Here is a 10,000-nt window from a genome sequence, read left to right as displayed (position 1 = left end):
GTGAAAAGATTGTGTGTGTGAAACGACACTTAGATTTTGTCTGTAATGCCTGAAATAAGGATAACCATTTTTGCTTTAATATTTTTGTAACTAAGTTGAGCATTGCGTAAGTCTTGATGGCTATGCTTTTAGGTAGTAGTGTTCTTAAAAACATCTCTGCTTGTAATAGAATTTAGTATTTTTTTGAGTATAAAAAGAACTATCTAGATATTGCAGTGACTTTTGCTGTAAATTGGTTTGTTTATAGAAAAAATGTAGCACAACTTAATTTCCTTCACATTACAGATTTTGCTTCTGGTATTAAAAAGCAAAGTAGTGTGGAATGTTTGACACTTGTGCAGGGATTTGTAAGCAAGTTGAGCAGTACGTGGTGCACATCTTTTGCAGCAGTTGGCCATGTGCAGACTGTTGCAAACTAACAGATTCCTAAACCCATGTTGCACTTCAGTGCAGTGAGCCAGGACTAAAGTAGGTATTGGAATGACATTGACTACCATACAGCCAGGACAGTTCATAACTTCACTCTGTATACCGACTGGCAGATTGTCCTGATGTCATGAGTTACAGTGCAGCTAATGTGCTTTTTTACACCTGCAGGTACATATACCAGTGTTGCCTTTTGTATGCACAGCTTGAGGCAAATTGTCAGGTCACAGGAACATCTACCAAAAGCTGTATTTAGCTGCCACACAACTATAAGATGCAGCTTACTGCCTATGCTCATCTCTGACGGCGCATGGCCAGCTTGTATTGGTGATCTGCATGTGTGTTTACATTGTGTTACTTTGGAGCTGCATGTTGTAGTACCCATGTTCAGGAATCCCATTGTAAACATGACACCATTTTAAGAAGCTATTTGATAGAACAGCAGCCTCTGCTAGTGCCAGCTGGATAGGCCTTGGTTGGCATATACACGCAGAATTATGGTGTTTCCTTCGTATTACTACTGGATCACCATGATTATGGCTTCTCAAAATGTAATGTATGGTATGACAGGGCTGAGTGACTCCTGAGCCACAGGCATCACTGGGATGTATAAACAGTGCAGGCATTATGACTTACTGTGCCATAATCATCCTGTTGCATGGTAGCTAGGCAGCATCACACAGGATTGTGTGGTACTGTGGATATCATGTTTGGTGATGCTGTTGCAGGCAGGTCTTTACTAAGGTAAGACTAGGAAAGTTTTATGGGCTACTGTGAGGATTTTTTTTGTCATCTGGAAGTGGTGGAAGTATAGAACGTATTATGCCGATTATGTCTGAAGTTTGGTTCTGCTGTGTGATTGTATTGTAATGCACTCACACTGGTTCGTGTCTCTGTGTAACTTTGCCTTTTTTGTGTAAGTGTATTAACGTACACCCAGGGAGCATGGATTTGCTTACTGCCTTTTACAAAGCTAAGGGGGATGTGAATAGGACTGTGACTTAACTGTTCTGACATTTTAATCTCACATTGTCACAGTTCTCTGTGCCTTTTCTATTTTGGCAGTAGCAGGATGTGACCATAATCCTGTCACTTGCTGTTAGAGGCAGGGTAGCTTTGCAGGCAGCCCTTGTTAATTTCCTCCCACTAATCTTTATTATTTATATTTTTTTCAGTGGTAGAGATTTGGGTACTTGTGTATTATTGCAACCGGATTTTGCGATAAATGTACTTTATTGAGGTAAAGTAAGCAAGTGAAAAATATGTGTATTACGGAAGGTTACGTGTTCGTGTGTTCTGGGAAATTGGTAGTGCTTTTTTAGGCAATTATGTACAATTTTAGGATTTGTGGCTTGCGTGCTGTAAAAACATCTAGCTTTGAGTTCAGCGCTAAGAGTGGTCGCGTGTGTACGTATATTGGCCTGAAAGCACTGTGGACTTGGTGTACAATGTGTAAGGTGTTTTCCAGATTTATTTTTCTGCTTTAGTTTGTTATTTTTGGAGTTGCTACCTAAAATAATTTATTTATTTATTTTACATTTGTTAACCGGGGTAGTCCGACTGGATATATGTCCATTTTCAGCAGAGGCCCGGGGAGAAAAGCTCCAACAATAACAAACAAGAAAAAGACAATATAGAAAAAAGACGATGTACAAAAAACAAATTTTTTTTTTTTTTTTTTTAAGCAAGGAGTCAAGAGTTATGAGTAGTGACAAAATGATCATAAGATACCCTCAAGTGAGGTTGGAAAAAGTAGCAGTTGCTAAGAGTGATCCTTGTGGATAGTCCATGGATTAGCCAGGTTTGGTACAGTAGCAGGTCCATTTTGATCCCAGGTATTGTTTGAGCTTGGCTTTGAAATGATTTATAGAAGAAAGTGAGGTAATCTCAGGGGGTAGATGGTTCAAAGATCTACCTAGAGAGTTAGAAAGGAGAGAGTCACCGGCTAGGTTATTAGTTTTGTAACTCTGGACGAGGGCTCTGTTAGAGGAACGCAGTAGTCATTGAGTTGTGATACAGGATGACTAGGTTTTTGAGTGCAGGGGTGTTTTCATGGTTGTATATGATTTTGTGGGCCAAAATCAGTTGGTTGTAGAGCAGTAGACTAGGTAGTTCGAGCCAACCAAGCTGGGTTAGGTTGATGCAGTGATGTGTCCTAAAGGGGAGCCCAGTGGCAAATCTGGCTATGTGATTATAACAGGTAGTGATCTCCTTTAGAATTGTCTTGTTGTTGTTTAGAAGAAGAGGGGATGCGTATAGGAGAGTAGAGAGAAGGTGAGATCGAGCAATGGCTACCTTGGATGGGGGAGACAAAGTTTTTTATTCTATACAGGGATCCTAGTTTTTATTGATGGTTTTGATCAGTTGGTTAACGTGTAGGTCAAATTTTAAGTTGTCAATAATGACCCCTAGAAGTTTAGTAGATGGGTCAGGTGAGATGATTGTGCCATCCTTAGATTTAATTGTAATGTTTATGGGGCAGGACCTTTGTGTTGGTAGGAATATTATCATTTCAGTCTTTTTGGGATTTAATATCAAGCAGCGGTTGGAGAGCCAGTTTTCTATTGTGTTTAAAGGTAGTCTGGGTAATTAGCTGTAACTCTTGTAACTCTGAAGAGGATGTAGCAGAGCAAATAAGTGTAGAGTCATCTGCATATTGGATGCAGTTAACTTTAGGTATGACAGTGTGCAAATCGTTGATAAAAATGGAGAATAGTAGTGGGCCTAATATAGAGCCTTGTGGAACACCCAGGGTATTGTGTAACAGAGTGGAAAGTTTATTTTGCCAAATTACAGCCTGTTGTCTACCACTTAGGTAGGAAACAAACCATTGTAGTGCTTTTAGATCTAGACAGAGTGATTGTAGGGTGTGGATTAATAGTTCATGATCCACCATATCAAAAGCTTTGGACAGGTCCAGGAATGGAGCTGAAGAGATATGGTTATTGTTACGATAATAGTTTATGCTATTTGAGAAGACTGAGGGCTGTAGTGGTACTATGGTGGGGTCTGAAGCCATGCTGTGCATCTGCCAGGAGATGGTTGTTTATTAGGTGGTACATGAATTGTTTTTGAATACATTTCTCCATAATTTTAGCTAGAGGAGAGAGTATGGCTATGGGCCTGTAGTGAGAGCTCAGTACCCCCTTTATGGAGAGGAATGATGTAGGATATCTTCCAGATATTAGGAATTTTAGCTTCTTTTAAGGTGCGGTTGATAAGTAATGAGACTGAATAGGCAATGGCATCAGCTGACGTTTGTTGGTATTCAGCTGGAAGTAACGGGACACCAGTCTGAAGGATTATTCTTCCAGTTTAACATATCTAAACTGAATGTTTTTGAAGAAAAGAAACTGGACACATGAATGTAATGTAGGTAAAGTATGTATTGGTCATTTTTATATGAATAACAAAAGTACTGCTGCCGTCCAAAGGTCCACTTCCAGAAGTAAAACTCCAAGTATCCAAAAACAGGAGACCACCACCATCAGAGACATGCGATTTAATTTGTGAAGTACCAAGTAAGTTTCAGACAAAATAATGAAAGGTTGTTTAATAAACTTAGTTAGAAGTACAAAGTTCTGCTTTGATTTTATGTACTGATGCTTGTAGTTTTACTGCAATGCCCGTTTTCTTTTCTTTTTTTTGTAAGTATGTGATACGACTCTAGAGACAGGGATTGTTTAGTTGATCTTGTACTGTTTTTCTGCATCCAAAGCTCGAAGATGTGGGTTGCTCAGTTGCTGTTGTACTGAGTTCAGTGTAGAAAGCTGAACTAAAGCTTTGACAACTTTTGATGGCACAAGAAAAGGAATGCATATAAAGCAGTATAGGGCAAGCTTAGCTGACATTACATGCTGGCGGTGACATGAGAAACCTATTTTCAAGACTCATTTTGTCAGTGAATTTAATAGTAAACATTGTTAAACTTTACAAACATTACAGAAAATATGTTGTTGAAGTTTATAAGACTGTATTAGTGTTTTTCCACGTAAACCAAAGCAACTAGCATTACCACGAAAATCTGGTTGCGATAATACGCAAGTACCGAGATTTGAAGCAGAATGATCAGATTTCAACCATAATAGACACTAAAAGAGGAGATAAGTTTACATCTCTAAATAGATAAGAGTACACAATTTCAAAGTAGAAGTGTATGAAAGTAAAGTGTGTGAATATCAAAAACAGGTACAGTATATCCATAAATACAAATAAGGAATTGTAGTGATGCCAGATACATGGCATTTTACAAGTTTTGTAATTTCTACTTGGAGCGGGAGGATGAGGGTAAAATATGAGGGAGTTATAAACATGGTGAAATGTTCAGTAACTTAGTATGTGTAGCAAATAAGAATAATGCATTATAAAGATACTAAAGTGTAAGAGTTGAAAGTAGTAGCTAATTGATAGGCACCCTGCTTTAAACATGCAGCTTACTTGACCTTAATATTTTCTTTGCTGTGTATGCTGAAATGTTATGACTTTTCCCTTAGAAGTGGGTCACATAATTTTGGTCCAAATACTGAAAATGGATGGTTTGTAGATATGAGAGTTAACAGGAGTGGTAAGTATTGGCAACACTGTCGTCCTGAAAGTGAAGCTGATATGGAATGCTTTGCAGCTAACCTGTAGTTTATTGCTACTTGCTGTTGCCATTTTAACTTTTGCAGGTTAGGCAGAGTAGATGGAGATAGGTATACATTTTATTTTTTATAGGAAGCTGTTTGGCTTTTGATGGTGAGTGACACAGTAGTGTTCTGAGGTGAGAGAGAGATGGACTGGCAGATTTTGATGTACAGAATCTTGGGGGGGGGGGGGAGTTTCATGGATGCATAGTTGAGGAGTGGCAGTGCGTGTTCTATTGGTTGCAAGAAGCTTTTGCCCATAACAAGTCTCCATTCTGGTAGAAGGAAGTTGGAGATTTTTCCTGCATCCAAACAGGGTAGAGTTAATCTTAAGATTTCATATGGACTTTTAGCCACCTGTTAAGATAGCATCCAGTGGGTTACATAAATATTTTTGAGGCCAAGATAAGTTCTGAATACAGTTACTTTGTGCCTTCTAATTGCAAGTTATGGTGATAGATTTGTTCCTTTGGCACTTCACCACAAAGCACTCCATGCTGAGGCTTTTGCTGTGGTTCTTGATGATGGCAGTGCCTCACTGAAAGAGGATCCTGACACCTCACCAGCAGGTAACGTGTCACCGTTGCCGGAGATGTTCAACCACAGCTGAAGCAGGTTTTGGAAGTCTGTGGTAGTGAGCATAGGTCTGGTATATGGCCTAGAGCAGGTGGCAGATTTTCTCACCTGACCATCCCTTGCCCTTCAGGCAGCTGAGGAACATTCAGCCCATGCCAGCGGCAACCCTGATGTTCTTCATCTCACATTGCTGCAGTCCTTACACTTGGGTATAGCGCTGTCCTCGGTCGGCCCGAATACCAAAGTATATGGCTGACGCCGGTCATGGCGCATTAAACTGACGCCAGGACGTCAGGGTATAAATGCGCATGACCGACGTCATATCCTCAGTCTTTTTTGCCGCGTGGTCCGATGCAGAAGCAAATTTGCGAGTGCAGGTTGGCGTCCTGAGATTTTCGACGGAGTTTCAGACCGAATCAAGTTGGCTAAGTACCCGTTGGGAATATTTTGTTTTTCTTGCCTCAGTATTTTACGGATGTCAGAAAAAGTAAATAACTGTATTTCTTGCGGAAACAGATACCACATAGGGACTACCACAGCTTGTGTATACCGTGTTTAGGGCCTGAGCACAACGTTGTTGGGTGTTCCTCTTGCGCTAGATTTAACAAGCGTACCATAAAGAGGAGATTAGACTGCGCTAGGTTAGTCTTGGAAGCGGTGCAATTACAAAATGCCGTCGGATGCTCCGGCGCCCGCTTCTCGAAGAAGCGCAAGGACAAAACACCTAGGCCTAGGTTAGAGGCACCAGCCGACCGGACGTCGGTTCTTTAGAGACGCGGTTGTGCCAGAGGCCCAAACAGAAGTTTCCCTAGAGTCCCAGGGGGAGACTTTGTTGTTACACGATGTGTCTTCACAGGAGGTAGGCCAGGCTGAAGGGGCTTCTCAGGTAGCTGTTCTCCCTCTCTGCCTAAGGTGGTTAGGCCTTCCCCTACTGTTACAAAGGCTTCTTCCAAGAGTAGGCCAGGTTCAGCTGTAGCATGTGCTCCTCCTAGTACTTCAGGCCCTGTGCCCAAGAGACATATGCTTAAGATGGCTGAAGATTTAATTACTATGATTAGGGGTTCTATGCCCCCTCCTGACAAAAGGCCTAGGGTGGATCCTGAATTTGGGAATTTTGAACAGGATTCTGATATTTCTGAGTCTTGACTGAGGATTTACAGGAGTTTTCTCATTATTCTGACTCTGATGTGGATGACTCCACCTTCTGCTTCTCCTCCTGAGGATTTTTCATTCTCAGAGACTCTCCATTCCATGAGGGAACATTTTAAATGGGAAGGTCAGGATTTCTCTGATTCCAGGAAAAGACTTAGGGAATTTTTGTTTCTACCTCAGCATAGGCCTTTAGCTATACCCCTGTTCTTTCTGTGGTGGAAGATGTTTTGCAGAGGCTTCCCTTAACCCTGATTCTTTACCTCCCGTTCCTGTTAAACCAGACAGATACTATAGGGTGCCTGAAGCTCACAAGTATCTTTTAAAAGCCCTAGGGCAGATCCAGAGACAGTTACTCAGGGGCCTAAAGGGGTTAAGGCTTCTGTGGCTAAAAATCCAGTTCCTCAGGACAAAGAGGCAAGAGCTTTAGACAGATGGGGTAAGAAAGTGTATACTTCTTCAACTTTAGCCATGAGGGCTTTAAATTGTCAATTCCACATGCTGAGATATCAAATCTATCTCCTTTCACAGTTAAAGTCTAAGGTAGATGCTCTGGCAGAAGGTATTGAATGTAAGGAGTTACAAGATCTGGTACATGTGTCTGAACAGGTGGGTAAGCATTCCTTACAATGTGGTTTTGATGCTGTACAGGCCTCTTCCAGGGTGGCTGCCACTGGTACTGTCCTTCGCAGGCACGCCTGGTTATGGGATCGAAATTTAGCTGAGCATGTTAAGTCAAGGATCTTGGATGCCCCTTTACAATCTGATGTGTTGTTTGGTTCGCCTGTTGAAGCAGTTTTAAAGAAAATGGAGGACAAAGCTAAATCTATGCACACTGTTAAAGATTTTTTACAGGTTCAACCACCAAAGTTTAGCAGAAACTGGCCAAGCAAGGCGTGGACATACCCTTCTTATGATTCCCAGTCTAGGGGTAGGTCTAGGCGTGCTAGGGGCAGAGCTCAGGGTTCTTTAGATCCAGGACAGGGGCTCACCTGCACAGTCTTCAGGGGAGGGCAGGGTCAGCCCTTTCGTGAACAGACACAATGACCTACCTTTTCAACTGCCAGAACCTCCACGTCTCGCTGCACCTTTAGGAGGAAGACTGACACTTTTCAAAGAGAACTGGAGTTTAATTACCCAAGACAGATGGGTATTGGATATCATTCACCACGGTTACAGGTTTTATTTCCATACCTTACCACCGTTCAAGGGCATGCCAGATATTCCGCCCCAACACAAATTGGAAGCTCACAGACAAATATCCATATTGACACAGATAGGGGCCATACAACGGTGCCTATGGCAGAAAGGGGCCTAGGATTTTACTCTCGCCTATTCCTAGTACCAAAAAGGGGAACACGTGGAGACCAATTCTGGATTTGTCTATCCTCAACACCTTTCTGGACATCCCCAAGTTCAAGATGCTGACATTGCAACAGCTTTTACCCCTCCTGGGCAAGGATCACTGGATGGTAACTTTGGATCTCCAAGAGGCTTACCTTCATGTCCCTATCACTCTAAGCTGCAGGAAGTATCTGCGTTTTCGAGCTGGAGATTCACACTATCAATTCTCTGCATTGCCCTTTGGCTTATCCACTGCACCCAGAGTATTCACAAAGGTCCTGGCTCCAGTGATAGCTTTCTTCAGGCGGAAAGGAATACAGATCTACCCTTATTTGGACGATTGCGTGATTCTGGCTCAGGGCAGGACGAACTTCTACAGCATTTAAAGTATGTGATAACAGTGCTAAGATGCCTAGGGTATTCTGTGAGCGAAACAAAGTCCAGTCTAGTACCCTCTCAGGACATGTGCTTTCTGGGTGTGAGACTGAATACAGCAGCCCAGATGGCCTTCTTAACCCCGGACAAACAAAAGAATCTTTCCCTTTACTTCCAACAACTATCACATCAGTCGGGCTGACTGCAAGGACAGTCCTTCAAGCCTTAGGGTTCATGGCATCTTGTATTCTGGTGCTTCCCAATGCCAAACTGCATATGAGGAAGCTACAATGGTATCTCAAGAATCTATGGACACAGCACTGCCACGATCTGGACACTGTCATTCCAATAATACCTTGCATCCAAAAGGAATTCTTGTGGTGGGCTCAGCAATGTCACCTAAACAAGGGACTTTCTGTGACCGGGCCGGAGGCAAGTCAGATTCTAACAACAGATGCCTCAGACAAAGCTTGGGGGGCTCATCTCAATGGAAAATGGATACAGGACAAGTGGCCTGCCAGACTACAACATCTACATATCAACCTAAAGGAGATGTTAGCAGTCCAGTTTGCATTAACAGCTTTCAAGGAATTACTTCTTCCGGGACAGGTGTTGATTCTAACAGACAACACAACTGTCATGTGGTACATCAACAAGCAAGGGGTACACATTCTTACCCTCTATGCAGACAAGCAATGATTCTATGGGAAACGGCTCTCAGTCTACAACTGGATCTTCAGGCAAGGTTTCTGCCGGGGTGCAGAACTCCTTAGCAGATGTGTTAAGCAGGCAAATCATGGATCCCCACGGTGGAAACTGGATCCTCAGGTATTTCAGCAATTAACAGTGTCATGGGAACACCAGACATAGATCTGTTCGCTTCTCCTCTAAACCACCAGCTGCCAAAGTTTTGCACAAAAGGATACACCAGGCAGCTTGGAAAGCGGATGCTCTTTCTTTCTGTTGGAAAAATCTTCATGTATATGCCTTTCCACCACTTCCTCTACTTCTAAAGGTTCTGCTAAAGGTAAGCCAGGACAAACCAAGAATGATCCTGATAGCTCCAGATTGGCCCCGACAGCATTGGTACCCACTACTGAGAAATTTAATAAGGAAACCACCGTGGCCCTGCCTTTAATTCCTCAACTGTTGTCTCAAAGGACGGTCATTTACTCAATGTCAAGCTTCACTCTCTTCATCTCACAGCATGGCATATCCTGTTTTAGCTCATAGCAGGGCTCAACTTCCTCAACAAGTTTTGAATGTGATTATGGAAGCTAGGAGACCTAGTACAAGGAAAGTGTATGCAGACAAGTGGAAGAGATTTTTGCTTTGGAGTGCAGCAAAGGGTGTGGATGTTTCTGAGCCTGATTTAAGTGTGGCTCTTCTATATCTTACTGAACTATTGGACAAGGGTTTGTCCTTCTCTTCCATTAAAATTCATGCTGCAGCAATTTCAGCTCACTATGACTGTGATCCACCTTTGTTTTCTCATTCCTTGTTCA

The 10,000-nt window shown here is 42.3% G+C and overlaps 1 protein-coding gene across 1 annotated transcript in view; it reads left to right on the top strand.

Moving 5' to 3' along the window:
* Positions 1–10,000, top strand: part of LOC122814104 (nucleolar protein 11-like) — a 283,878-nt gene that overhangs the window by 116,213 nt on the left and 157,665 nt on the right. The window lies entirely within an intron of this gene.

Source organism: Protopterus annectens, chromosome 10.part0 (genome assembly GCF_019279795.1).
Source record: "Protopterus annectens isolate FY-2018-M chromosome 10.part0, PAN1.0, whole genome shotgun sequence".
In the NCBI taxonomy this organism is placed as follows: domain Eukaryota; kingdom Metazoa; phylum Chordata; order Ceratodontiformes; family Protopteridae; genus Protopterus; species Protopterus annectens.
Note: the sequence above shows the minus strand (reverse complement) of the source record. Positions and strands in the feature narration are given on the sequence as shown.